This window comes from Somniosus microcephalus, unplaced genomic scaffold (genome assembly GCF_052327205.1).
Source record: "Somniosus microcephalus isolate GS21.2 unplaced genomic scaffold, FLI_Smic_1.0 unresolved_chr1, whole genome shotgun sequence".
Classification (NCBI taxonomy): Eukaryota; Metazoa; Chordata; class Chondrichthyes; order Squaliformes; family Somniosidae; genus Somniosus; species Somniosus microcephalus.
Window position 1 is genome coordinate 164,412,591 of NW_028225179.1, and position 14,157 is coordinate 164,426,747.

Genomic DNA, 14,157 nt, shown 5'->3' on the forward strand with positions numbered 1-14,157 from the left:
TTGATAAAAGGGCACACAAAATGGCCGCCGGACCTCGTGACCAGTTTCTGGGACCATTTGATTTCTGTTACTGCATGTCAGACAGGCTTGTGGATTGAGGACATTAAGCCCGCGAAAACCAGTTTCAGGAAACCGAAACTCAGGGAACTGAGCATACATATTAATTAGATTCTAAGTACAGGACAGTTTTGGGTAGCAGGATGAGGCCCATCAAGAAATGGGCAGACAATTGAATGAACACTTAAACCCATTTACTGTACAAAGAAAAGCCGTTTAACAGCCATCAAGGGCAATCTCCAGACCGATCAATATACAAACCAAGTTACGGTGACAAAGCAAAGACATTATCGGCCCAGGAAGGCCAGTTAAGCTATCACCGGCTCCCGTTACAAAGACAAAACGCCCCTGCGGAGAATTCTGCCCGCCAAAAATATTACAAAGACTGGACTATGATCTGGCGGGAGATAAGACTGTCCCAAAAAGGTATAACTGTGGATTGAAAGGTCCATCAGTACGCTTCGAAATTCAGTAGGCTTCGAGATTTAGTACGCTTCTTCTTTTGGGAATGCTGCGGGACAGACTCTTCGGTTAAGGCAGCACTTCGGTTTCGGAACGTGGTCGGCCAGGCAAGGCTCGGCCACGACGAGAAGACAAAGGAGGGTGGCCCGGGTACTTTTGTCGGGAGATCATCGACGACCCAGGCCGAAGGAGAAGACACCCTCGGGAAAAACGACGCTCCAGGCCAGAGAAAAAGGACACTCCGGGCCCAGCACTCCAGTGCCTCAACATCCCATCGGTAACACAGGTGAATTCAGTGCAACATCAGGCCGGTAGCAAAGCCTCCAATGTGCATCCAGTTCTTCAACATCAGGCCGGTAGCAGAGCCTCCAATGTGCATCCAGTTCTTCAACATCATGTCGGTAGCAGATTCATCCATGACGAGCGCTCACCAAGGCTGTATCGGCTGCCTCATCGCATGAGAAAAACAAGCTGCGCCAGAAGTTTCCAAATCCACGTGACGACGGAAAGCTGTGCCAAAAAGGCTGCGAACCCCCTTTTCGCGATTCTGAGAGTGGTGAGCATGATCCCGAGTTCCTCAAGTCGAAATTTAGTTTAGGTCTAGGGGAGGGGGTTAAGGGTAATCGTAATGTGTTTCCCCTTTTACGATGTGCCGTGTGTTCCCCATTTCCATAGAGTTAAGTTTATAGATATGTGCATGCTTGTAGTTACTTTAATCTGTGCTTATGACATGTATTTTATAATGCTGCAAACTGCTTAATAAAAGCATCCATTTCGTGCTATTCGACCTGGTCTATTGAGTCTTTCTCTGCACTACAGTTCCCTGCACCTAAGTCCAAGGTCTAGAACCGTAGGGAAGAGTGGGTCGAACCACTCAAGAGTAATTATTGCACGAAGCCTGGTAGGAGACCAGAACGAGCAAGAGAAACCCCCTACACTGGGCTGAGGAATTTTAGCTATGAGGAAAGATTGGAGAGGCTGGGGTTGTTTTCTTTGGCACAGAGGAGGCTGAGGGGAGACTTGATTGAGGTATATAAAATTATGAGGGGCCTAGATAGAGTGGATAGGCAGGACCTATTTCCCTTAGCAGAAGGGTCAATTACCAGGGGGGCATAGGTTTAAAGTAATTGGTTGGAGGTTTAGAGGGGATTTGAGGAGAAATTTTTTCACCCAGAGGGCGGTGGGGGTCTGGAGCTCACTGCCTGAAAGGGTGGGAGAGGCAGAAACCCTCATTACATTTAAAAAGTATTTGGAAATGCGCTTGAAGTGCCGTAACCTGCAGGGCTACGGACCAAGTGCTGGAAAGTGGGATTAGGCTGGATAGCTCTATGTCAGCTGGCACGGACATGATGGACCAGATAGCCTCCTTCTGACTTTCTATGATTCAGGGTGAAAGCTTGCTTTCCTTTAAAGAGGTGCTGATCATCTGCTGGTTTTGTGGGTTGAGGTGTCACATAGCGTGGGACTCAGGTGTACACGTTCATACATTACAACAGCGACTACAATTCGAAATGACTTCATTGGCTGTAAAGCGCTTTGAGCTGTCCTGAGGTCGTGAAAGGCAAGTCTTTCTTCTTACAGAACAAGATAATCTCTGGCTGAATTACCGCTCGATGTTGAGTTGGTTGATCTCAGGTAGGGTGGCTGTGGGGGGTGCTGTAACTGGGCTCTGTCTCCAAGTAAGGACAAGGGGAAAGCTGGGGCTATATTCTTCATCGTGTTTTTAAAAATTCATTTATGGGACCTGGGCGTCGCTGGCAAGGCCAGCATTTATTGCCCATCCCTAATTGCCCTTCAGAAGGTGTTGGTGAGCCACCTTCTTCAACCGCTGTGGTCCGTGTGGTGAAGGTACTCCCACAGTGCTGTTAGGGAGGGAGTTCCAGGATTTTGACCCAGCGACAATGAAGGATCGGTGATATATTTCTAAGTCAGGATGGTGTGTGACTTGGAGGGGAACTTGGAGGTGGAGGTGTTCCCGTGCACCTGCTGCCCTTGCCCTTCTAGGTGGTAGAGGCCGCGGGTTGGGGAGGGGCTGCCGAAGAAGCCTTGGCGAGTTGCTGCAGTGCATCTTGTAGATGGTACACACTGCAGCCATGGTACGCCGGTGGTGGAGGGAGTGAATGTTTAAGGTGGTGGACGGGGTGCCAATCAAGGAGGGAGTGCAGCGAAGATTCACCAGGCTGATACCTGGGATGGCAGGAATGACGTATGAGGAGGGATTGGGTCGATTGGGCTTATACTCGCTGGAGTTTAGAAGAATGAGAGGGGATCTCATTGAAACTTATAAAATTCTAACAGGACTAGACAGACTAGATGCAGGAAGGATGTTTCCGATGGCTGGGGAGTCCAGAACCAGGGGTCACCGTCTAAGGATAAGGGGTAGGCCATTTAGGACAGAGATGAGGAGGAATTTCTTCACCCAGAGAGTGGTGAACCTGTGGAATTCTCTACCACAGAAGGCAGTAGAGGCCAATTCATCAAATATATTCAAGAAGGAGTTAGATATATTTCTTAAGGCTAAAGGGATCAAGGGATATGGGGAGAAGGCAGGGACAGGGTACTGAATTTGGATGATCAGCCATGATCTCATTGAATGGTGGAGCAGGCTCGAGGGGCCGAATGGCCGACTCCTGCTCCTATCTTCTATGTTTCTATTAAGGAGGCTGCTTTGTCCTGGATGGTGTTGAGCTTCTTATGATCTCTGCTGGAAATGTGTTGTGTATGTGTGTGGAGATTAGGTTTGCCAACTCATGTTGGACCGTAATCCGGGAGGGTCCATCACATAATCACCCACCTCCAACAGCTCCCGGCCCCAGGCTCCCGCCGTTGGACACCCAATCTCGCCATGCTCCTGGTAAAGGGTCAATAATGGAGGCTGCAATGGCCACAATCCTCTGCCCTCCTGAAACTGCTCCATCTAGTGGTTTACTGGTGAGAGTGCACCATGTCTGCATTGCCGGCCTGCTGTTGTGCCAGGCCCACTGGAGAAGTAACTGCCTCCTGTGGTATTCCTCGCCAGTTGCTCACAGGAGTGGCCAGGTGATCAGTCTTCAATTCCGGGAGGCTCCAGGAAGATGGTTTGATGAAGCATTTGGATGAGCACTTGAAATGCCATTGCATACAAGGCTATGGACCAAATGCTGGAAAATGGGATTAGACAGGGATGGATGGGCGGCGCAGACACGATGGGCCGAAGGGCCTCTTTCTGTGCTGTAAAACTCTATGACTCTATGGTTGTGGTGGTTGAAGGTCAATCATCACAGCCCCAGGATATCGCTGCAGGAGTTCCTCAGGGCAGTGTCCTAGGTCCAACCATCTTCAGCTGCTTCATCAATGACCATCCCTCCAACATAAGGTCAGAAATGGGGATGTTCGCTGATGACTGCACAGTGCTCAGTGCCATTCACAACTCCTCAGGTAAGAAGCAGTCCATGCCCGCATGCAACAAGACCTGGACGATGTTCAGGCTTGGGCTGATAAGTGGCAGGTAACATTCGTGCCACAGAAGTGCCAGGCAATGACTATCTCCAACAAGCGAGAGTCTAACCGCCTCCCCTTGGCATTCAATGGCATTACCATCGCCGAATCCCCCAGCATCAACATACTGGGGGTCACCATTGACCAGAAACTTAACTGGGCCAGCCACATAAATACTGTGGCAACAAGAGCAGGTCAGAGGCTGGGTATTCTGCAGCGAGTGTCTCACCTCCTGACTCCCCAAAGCCTTTCCACCATCTACAAGGCACAAGTAAGGAGTGTGATGGAATACTCTCCACTTGCCTGGATGAGTGCAGCTCCAACAACACTCAAGAAGCTCGACACCATCCAGAACAAAGGAACCCGCTTGATTGGCACCCCATCCACCACCTTAAACATTCACTCCCTCCACCACCGGCGTACCGTGGCTGCAGTGTGTACCATCTACAAGATTCACTGCAGCAACTCGCCAAGGCATCTACAGCAGCACCTCCCAAACCCGTGACCTCTTCCACCTAGAAGGACAAGGGCAGCAGGCGCATGGGAACACCACCACCTCCAAGTTCCCCTCCAAGTCAAACACCACACTGACTTAGAAGTATATCGCCGATTCTTCATCGTCGCTGGGTCAAAATCCTGGAACTCCCTACCTAACGGCACTGTGGGAGTACCTTCACTACATGAACTGCAGCGGTTCAAGAAGGCGGCTCACCACCACCTTCGCAGTATAATGTGGATAAATGCGAGGTTATTCACTTTGGTGGCAAAAACAGGAAGGCAGATTATTATCTGAACGGCAATAGATTGGGAGAAGGGGAAGTGCAACGAGACCTGGGTGTCCTTGTGCACCAGTCGCTGAAGGTAAGCATGCAGGTGCAGCAGGCGGTTAAGAAGGCAAATGGTATGTTGGCCTTCATAGCGAGAGGATTCGAGTACAAGAACAAGGATGTCTTGCTGCAGTTGTACAGGGCCTTGGTGAGATCACACCTTGAGTATTGTGTGCAGTTTTGGTCGCCTTATCTGAGGAAGGATGTTCTTGCCATGGAGGGAGTGCAGCGAAGATTCACCAGACTGATACCTGGGATGGCAGGAATGACGTATGAGGAGAGATTGGGTCGATTGGGCTTATACTCGCTGGAGTTTAGAAGAATAAGAGGGGATCTCATTGAAACTTATAAAATTCTAACAGGACTGGACAGACTGGATGCAGGAAGGATGTTCCCGATGGCCAGGGAGTCCAGAACCAAGGGTCACCGTCTAAGGATAAGGGGTAAGCCATTTAGGACAGAGATGAGGAGGAATTTCTTCACCCAGAGAGTGGTGAACCTGTGGAATTCTCTACCACAGAAGGCAGTGGAGGCCAATTCATTAAATATATTCAAGAAGGAGTTAGATATATTTCTTAAGGCTAAAGGGATCAAGCAGGGACCGGGTACTGAATTTGGATGATCAGCCATGATCTCATTGAATGGCGGAGCAGGCTCGAAGGGCCGAATGGCCTACTCCTGCTCCTATCTTCTATGTTTCAAGGGCAACTAGGGATGGGCAATAAATGCTGGCCTTGCCAGCGGCGCCCTGATCGCATAAACGAATAAAAAAAAATGTTTTAAATCCCAGGAGGGTTGGCAACCCGAGTGTAGATACAACAGAAACTTGCATTTATAAAGTGCATTGTGCTTAGAGAAAGTCCCAGGTTGCTTTTACAGAATGGGGACAAAAATGCCTAAAAGAGATGAAGGAATGGACGCCCAGCCTTGATGAGAGAGTTAGGAGAAGTGACAGAAAGCTTGGCAGAACAAAATATATTCAAGAAGCAGTTGGATATATTTCTTAAGGCTAAAGGGATCAAGGGATACGGGGACAAAGCAGGGACCGGGTACTGAATTTGGATGATCAGCCATGATTGCACTGAATGGCGGAGCAGGCTCGAGGGGCCGAATGGCCTACTCCTGCTCCTATCTTCTATGTTTCTATACTGAGAGAAGCGGAAGGGTTTAGGGAGACAACTCCAGAGAAGGAGGCAGAGGCGGCTGATGGCTCTAACATCATGGGTGGGGAGAAGGAAAGGCGAGATGCTGAGAAGGCGAGAGCTAGAGGAGCAGGAAGGGATATAGGATGCAGGAGGCTGCAGAGGTAGGGTGGGGTGAAGCTACACAGAGATTTGAGGGCAAGGACCAGATTATTCATCTAATATGAAGCTCAACGCAAGCTCAAGGAACAGCACCTGATCTTTCGATTAAGCATTTTACAGCCTTCTGGACTCAACATGAGTTCAACAATTTCAGACCATAACCTCTGCCCTCATTTTTTTTGGACGGCAACTGTTATTCCCATTTACACCTCCTCTAGATCCATCTTTTGTTTCTTTACTTGTCCCATTATCAACTTCTTTTGCCTTGCACCATCATCCTTCTGTCATTTAACCTCTCCCGCCTTCCACCCTATCGCAGACCTTCCCTTTTGTTCTTTTCCCCCCCTCCCCGCTTTCCCTGCCTCTGTACCTGCTCAAAACCTGCCAGGGAGGGGAATGGAGTCAATGGCAAGGAAGCAGAGTTCATAGCAGGGCCCAAAAATGGAGGCCTTGGTCTTGACAATGTTCAGTTGGAGAAAATGTTCCTAACCTCGGGAAAGCTCAAGGAAACTTCACAGCCAGTGAAGTACCTTTGAAGTGTGCGCACTGTTGTAATGTCGGAAACGTGACCGCCAATTTCTGCACAGCAAGATCCCACAATCGGCAATGAGATGAACGACTAAATAACCTGGTTATAGTGATGTTGGCTGAGGGATAAACATTGGCCCCAGGACACCGGGGAGAACTCCCCTGCTCTTCTTCCTCGGTTTAACTTCTCCTCTGTAAGACGGCATCTCTGACAGTGCAGCGTTCCCTCAGTACTGCATGACATATCAGCCTGGATTATGTGCTCAAGTCTCTAGAGCGGGGCGTGAACCCATGACCTTCTGGCAGCAGAGGAGAGAGTGCCACACACCGAGCCACAGCGAACTGATTAAAGACAGCCATTTCCAAAACACTGGGGGCCAGAAATTCAGTGGGCTTTGCGCCCAGTTACCGCCCAAAGAGGGCTTCTGCGCCAGTAGAGGAGTTTGCGCTGATATTCAGCGCTGCGGTAATGGCGGCGGTAGCCGGTAGCACTGTGCCGGCATCGATGACGTCATCGGTGTGCGCAGTGCCCCGGTTCCGCCCCGCTACCGGCCCGACCCCCATATTTAGTTGCGGCCGCCTCTTCCGCAGTGGCTGCAAACAACAATGTGAAGACCGGGCCGTGCTGCAGCCTTAGTGGCGCTAGTTAAGGCAGAGGTGCGGCCGCTTTTTCGGCGGCTGCCTGCCCGCACCTCCTTCCCTGGCCTCCTCCACCCCCCCCCCCCCCCCACCCCCTGCGGCATTGCCGGCTGCTTTCCGGGAGCCCGGCACTTCTCCGTGGTGCCGGGCTCATTTGCCGGCACTAGTGAGCGGCGATCTCCGAGTTGCAGGCACCTCCCCCTTAAGAGGAGGAGGAGGCCTGCAGTACCGCAGCCTGCCACTCCGCAGCGGGTGGCGCTGCGGCACCTACAGCGCTGAAATTCAGTTTCAGCGCCCCAAGCGGGGGCGGGCACACCCTGGAATAGCGCCCGGTTCCGACTTGGGGCGCAAAAACTGAATTTCTGACGGGCGCAACTGGCTCCGCGCTCAGCGCTAACTTTTGGGCGCTAGCCAGCTGGCGGGGCCAAAGTGAATTTCTAGCCCTAGGTCCACAAAATGTAAACATCAAAATCCAGTGAATAAAGATTGGAAGTACAAATAGGAAGGAGGACACAAGGAGTCTGCAAAGGGATATAGATAGGTTAAGTGAGTGGGCAAAAATTTGACAGATGGGGTATGATGTGGGAAAATGTGAGGTTATCCACTTTGGTAGGAAAAATAAAAAAGCAAATTATTATTTAAATGGAGACTACAAAATGCTGAGGTACAGAGGGACCTGGGGGTCCTCGTACATGAAACACAAAAAGTTAGCCAGCAGGTACAGCAAGTAATTAGGAAGGCAACTGGAATGTTGTCCCTTATTGCAAAGGGGGACAGTGTATAAAAGTAGGGAAGTCTTGCTACAACTGTACAGGGCGCTGGTGAGTCCACACCTGGAGTACTGCATACTGTTCTGGTCTCCTTATTTAAGGAGTGATATACTTGCATTGGAGGCAGTTCAGAGAAGGTTCACGGGGTTGATTCCTGAGATGAGGGGGTTGTCTTATGAGGAAAGGTTGAGCAGGTTGGGCCTATACTCGTTGGAGTTTAGAAGAACGAGAGGGGATCTTATAGAAACATATAAGACGCTGAGGGGGCTTGACAGGGTAGATGCAGAGAGGATGTTTCCCCTCGTGGGGGAATCTAGAACAAGGGGGCATAGTTTCAGGATAAGGGGTCGCCCATTTAAAATGGAGATGAGGAGGACTTTCTTCTCTCAGAGGGTCGTGAATCTTTGGAATTCTCTTCCCCGGAGAGCTGTGGAGGCGGAGTCAGTGAATATATTCAAGGTGGAGATTGACAGATATTTGAACTACAGGGGAGTCGAGGATTATGGGGAGAGAGCGGGAAAGTGGAGTTGAGACCAAGATCAGATTAGCCACGATCGCACTGAATGGCGGAGCAGGCTCGAGGGGCCGAATGGCTGACCCCTGCTCCTATTTTTTACGTTCTTATGAGAGAGTAGCAATGGCTAATCCAGGAAGCTGGCTACTTGTGTTCAGAAAAGAAGCCAGAAAGAACTTGCATTATATAGCTCCTATCATAACCTCAGGACGTCCCAAAGCACCAAAGGCGAGGATTTCAAGCACACTAAGAATATTCCATTATTTTTAGTTTTTCAAATTCACATCTGATTTTCCAACTTTCTGGATTTGTGGGCTGTTCCTTTGCAGTGAGAAGCTTTCTCCAATTTCAGGCTTTCAGTAAGAACGGGGGGTGCGTGCGGACAAATCTTTGAAGGCGGCAGAACAAGTTGAGAAGGCTGTTAAGAAAACATATGGGATTCTCGACTTTATAATCATAGAATGGTTACAGCATGGAAGAAGGCCATTCGGTCCGTCAAGCCCGTGCCGGCTCTCAGCTAGTCCCACTCCCCCCGCCCTTTCCCGCAGCCCTGCAAGTTTTTTTCTTTCAGGTACTTATCCGACTCCCCTTTGAAAGCCACGATTGAGTCTGCCTCCACCACCCTTTCAGGCAGTGCATTCCAGATCCTAACCACTCGCTGCGTAAAAAATATTTTCCTCATGTCGTTTTGGTTCTTGTGCCAATCACCTTAAATCTGTGTCCTCTGGTTCTCCACCCTTCCGCCAATGGGAACAGTTTCTCCCTATCTACTCTGTCCAGACCCCTCATGATTTTGAACTCCTCTATCAAATCTCCTCTCAACCTTCTCTGCTCTAAGGAGAACAACCCCAGCTTCTCCAGTCTATCCATGTAACTGAAGTCCCTCATCCCTGGAATCATTCTCGTAAATCTTTTCTGCACCCTCTCTAAGGCCTTCACATCCTTCCTAAAGTGTGGTGCCCAGAATGGGACACAATACTCCAGTTGAGGCCAAACCAATTTTTATAAAGGTTCATCATCATTTCCACACTTTTGTACTCTATACCTCTATTTCTGAAGCCCAGGATCCTGTAAGCTTTTTAACTGTTTCTCAACCTGCCCTGCCACCTTCAATGATTTGTGCACATATACCCCCAGGTCTCTCTGTTCATGCACCCCCTTTAGGATTGTACCCTTTAGTTTATATTGCCTCTCTTCATTCTTCCTACCAAAATGTATCACTTCACACTTTTCTGCGTTAAACGTCATCTGCCACATGTCCGCCCATTCCACCAGCCTGTCTATGTCCTCTTGAAGTCTATCACTCTCCTCCTCACTGTTGACTATACTTCCAAGTTTTGTGCCATCTGCAAATTTTGAAATTGTGCCCTGTACACCCGAGTCCAAGTCATTAATATATATCAAGAGAAGCAGTGGTCCTAGTACCGACCCCTGGGGAACACCACCTCCAGACTGAAAAAGAACCGTTCACCACTACTCTCTGTTTCCTGTCACTTAGCCAACTTCGTATCCATGCTGCCACTGTCCCTTCTATTCCAAGGGCTTCAACTTTGCTGGTAAGCCTACAGTGTGGCACTTTGTCGAACGCCTTTTGGAAATCCATGTACACCACATCAACCGTATTGACCTCGTCAACCCTCACTGTTACCTCATCAAAAAACTTGATCAAGTTGTTTAAACATAATTTGCCTTCAACAAATCGGTGCTGGCTTTCCTTAATTAATCCACACTTGTCCAAGTGCCTGTTAATTTTGTCCCTGATTGTTTCAAAAAGCTTCCCCACTACTGAGGTTTAACTGACTGGCCTATAGTTGCTGGGTTTATCTTTATACCCTTTTTTGAACAAAGGTGTAACATTTGCAATTCCCCAGTCCTCTGGCACCGCCCCCGTTTCTAAGGGGGATTGGAAGATTATGGCCAGTACCTCCGCGAGTTCCTCCTTCACTTCCCTCAGTGTTCTAAGATGCATCCCATCCGGTCCTGGTGACTTATCTACTTTAAGTACAACCAGCCTTTCTAGTATCATAGCAAAATACTGCGGATGCTGGAAATCTGAAATAACAACAGAAAATGCTGGAAATACTCAGCAGGCCAGGCAGCATCTGTGGAGAGAGAAAGAGTTAACGTTTCAGGTCTGGGACCCTTCATCAGAACTGGAAAAGGCTGGAAATGTAACAGATATTGATGAAGGGTCCCAGACCTGAAACGTTAACTCTGTTTCTCTCTCCGCGGATGCTGCCTGGCCTGCTGAGTATTTCCAGCATTTTTTGTTTTTATTTCAGCCTTTCTAGTACCTCCTCTTTGTCAATTTTTATCCCATCCAGTATCTCCTCTACCGCCTCCTTTACTATGTCCCCTTGACATTCAATGGCATTACCATCGCTGAATCCCCCACGATCAACATATTGGGGGTTACCATTGATCAGAAACTGAACTGGACCAGCCACATAAATACTGTGGCTACAAGAGCAGGCCAGAGGCTGGGAATTTGGCGGCGAGTGTCTCACCTCCTGACTCCCCAAAGCCTTTCCACCATCTACAAGGCACAAGTCAGGAGTGTGATGGAATACTCTCCACTTGCCTGGATGAGTGCAGCTCCAACAACACTCAAGAAGCTCGACACCATTCAGGATAAAGCAGCCCGCTTGATTGGCACCCCATCCACCACCTTCAACATTCACTCCCTCCACCACCGGCGCACTGTGGCTGCAGTGTGTACCATCTACAAGATGCACTGCAGCAACTCGCCAAAGCTCCTTCAACAGCACCTTCCAAACCCGCGACCTCTACCACTTAGAAGGACAAGGGCAGCAGATGCATGGGAACAAGTTCCCCTCCAAGCCACACACCATCCTGACTTGGACCTGTATCGCCGTTCCTTCACTGTCGCTGGGCCAAAATCCTGGAACTCCCTTCCTAACAGCATTGTGGGTGTACCTACACCATATGGACTGCAGCGGTTCAAGAAGGCGGCTCACCACCATCTTCTCGAGGGCAATTAGGGATGGGCACTAAATGCAGGCCTAGCCAGCGACGCCCACATCCCATCAATGAATTAAAAAAAAGCCATATCCTCTGCCTCCATGCGTAAGTCCCCCTTTTGGTCCCTAATCAGCCCCACCCATAGAGCCAGAGTACAAAAGCAAGGAGGTCATGCTAAACCGATATAAATCACTGGTTAGGCACCAGCTGGAGTACTGTGTGAAATTCTAAGCAGCACACTTCAGGAAGGCTGTCAAGACCTTGGAGAGGGTGCAGAAGCGATTTACTAGAATGGTACCAGGGATGAGGGACTTCAGATATGTGGAGAGACTGGTGAATCTGGGACTGTGCTCCTTAGCGCAGAGAAGATTAAGAGATTTGATAAAGGCGTTCAAAATCATGAATGGTTTTGATAAAGTAAATTTCCAGTGGCAGAAGGGTCGTTAACCAGTGGACACAGATTTAAGGTGTTTGGCAAAAGAACCAGAGGCGACATGCGGAAACGTTTCTTACTCAGCGAGCAGTTGTGATCTGGAATGCACTGCCTGAAAGGGTGGTGGAAACAGATTCAGTAGTAACTTTCAAAAGGGAGTTGGCTAAATACTTCAAGAGCTTTAGGAAAAGTGCACGGGAGGAGTGGGATTAATTGGAAAGCACTACAAAAAAGAGACAGTGCAGGTACGATGGGCCAAATGGCCTCTTTTTAAAAATTCATTCCTGGATGTGGGCGTCGCTGGCAAGGCCGGCATTTATTGCCCATCCCTAATTGCCCTTCAGAAGGTGGTGGTGAGCCTCCTTCTTCAACCGCTGCAGTCCGTGTGGTGAAGGTACTCCCACAGTGCTGTTAGGGAGAGGGTTCCAGGATTTTGACCCAGCGACGATGAAGGATCGGCGATATACTTCTAAGTCAGGCTGGTGTGTGACTTGGAGGGGAACTTGGAGGTGGTGGTGTTCCCATGTGCCTGCTGCCCTTGTCCTTCTAGGTGGTAGAGCTCGTGGGTTTGGGAGGTGCTGTCAAAGAAGCCTTGGCAAGTTGCTACAGTGCATCTTGTAGATGGTACACACTGCAGCCACCGTGCGCCGGTGGTGGAGGGAGTGAATGTTTAAGGTGGTTGTGGTGTATGTAACCGTTCCACCTTTAAGAGAACTATTTTAAGAGCTGCACTACTTTATCTTGGCTGCTGTATACTGTAATACCGGTGGTGACCACACCGGTATATAAGTGCTGTGTAATGATTTATTGGGCAGTTCCGCCCTGACCTTCGACTAGTAAAGACCTGTTAAATTTTACTCTTGTGGTCTGTGTACTAATTCTCATTATAACACACAGACTTAACAGTGGCGACGAGGATGGGATCTTACCCTGCGGCAGAGATACATCCAAGGCAGTTTAACGGGCGTCGAGAGGAGGCATCCGCCCTCATCATTCTGCTAAGAAAAGACTCGGGTCTGCAGAGCAAAGGAAGAATTCTGACACGAAGCCTTCCATCAGCAACAGGCAGTGATCATCCCTTCTATCACGGTGGTGGGTAAGCCGATCAGCGACGAGCAGCAAGTCGGCCACGTTGGCTGTGAAGTAGGGGAGGGAAAAACGGAGGATATAAGGGCGGAGAACTCGACCACGGCCGGGGAAAAGAGCCGGACAGAAGTCGGGGCCAGAGGCGCTGAGACGGGGGCAGCGTAAGGCACGGGAGCTGCGGTGAATGCAAACGCAGCCGGTGTAAAAGACCGGGCTGCAAGCGGGCTGGGAGATGCAACAGCGTCGAGAGAGAGCTCGACCGCGACCGGTGAGAAAGGCCGGGCAGCTACCGAGGCCGCGAGGCGCAGCGACCGGGACAGCGTAAGGCGCGGAGAAAATTAAAAAGAAAAACCGCGGAGAACTCAGCCGCAGCCGGGGGAAAGGACCGGACTGCAAGAGGGGCTGGGAGGCACGATTTGAAAACCGCTGGGGAGGGCGAACGCAGCAATACGGCAATCGCCGTTACAGCCAGCGGGGGAGAAAGGCAAATGAGGGAAGCCGCCATTTTCGGAGGCAGGGAAGAAGACAAGCGTGGGAAACCGCCATTTTGAAAAAAAAAAGTTAAAGAAAAAAAAAAAATTCTTTTTGTTTCTCAAGAAGATTGCGAGGATGCCTAAGTGTGGTAACATCAACGATTTCGATCCCAATGTTGAAGATTGGGCCACGTATGTAGAACGCATAGAGATATATTGTAAGGCAAATAAAATATCAAATGAAGATAACGCACTAACCTTACTAAACTCAATGGGTGCGAAGACATACGGGCTATTGAAGCATCTTCTATCACCAGCTAAACTGGCGGATCAGACTTTCGCTAATATTGTTGCTGTCCTGAAGAATCATTTGAACCCCACACCGCTGATGTTAGCGGAACGATTTAAATTTTATGCGAGAACGCAACTGAAAGAGGAAAGCAACGCGGAGTATTTAATTGAACTGCGTAAGCTAGCGAAATACTGTCAGTTTGGGGAAAGCCTGACAGAGGCACTGAGAGACAAATTCGTGTGTGGATTGTCGAAAGAAGGAACACAAAAGCGGCTGCTTGAAGAGAATGATCTTACACTTGATAAGGCTGTCA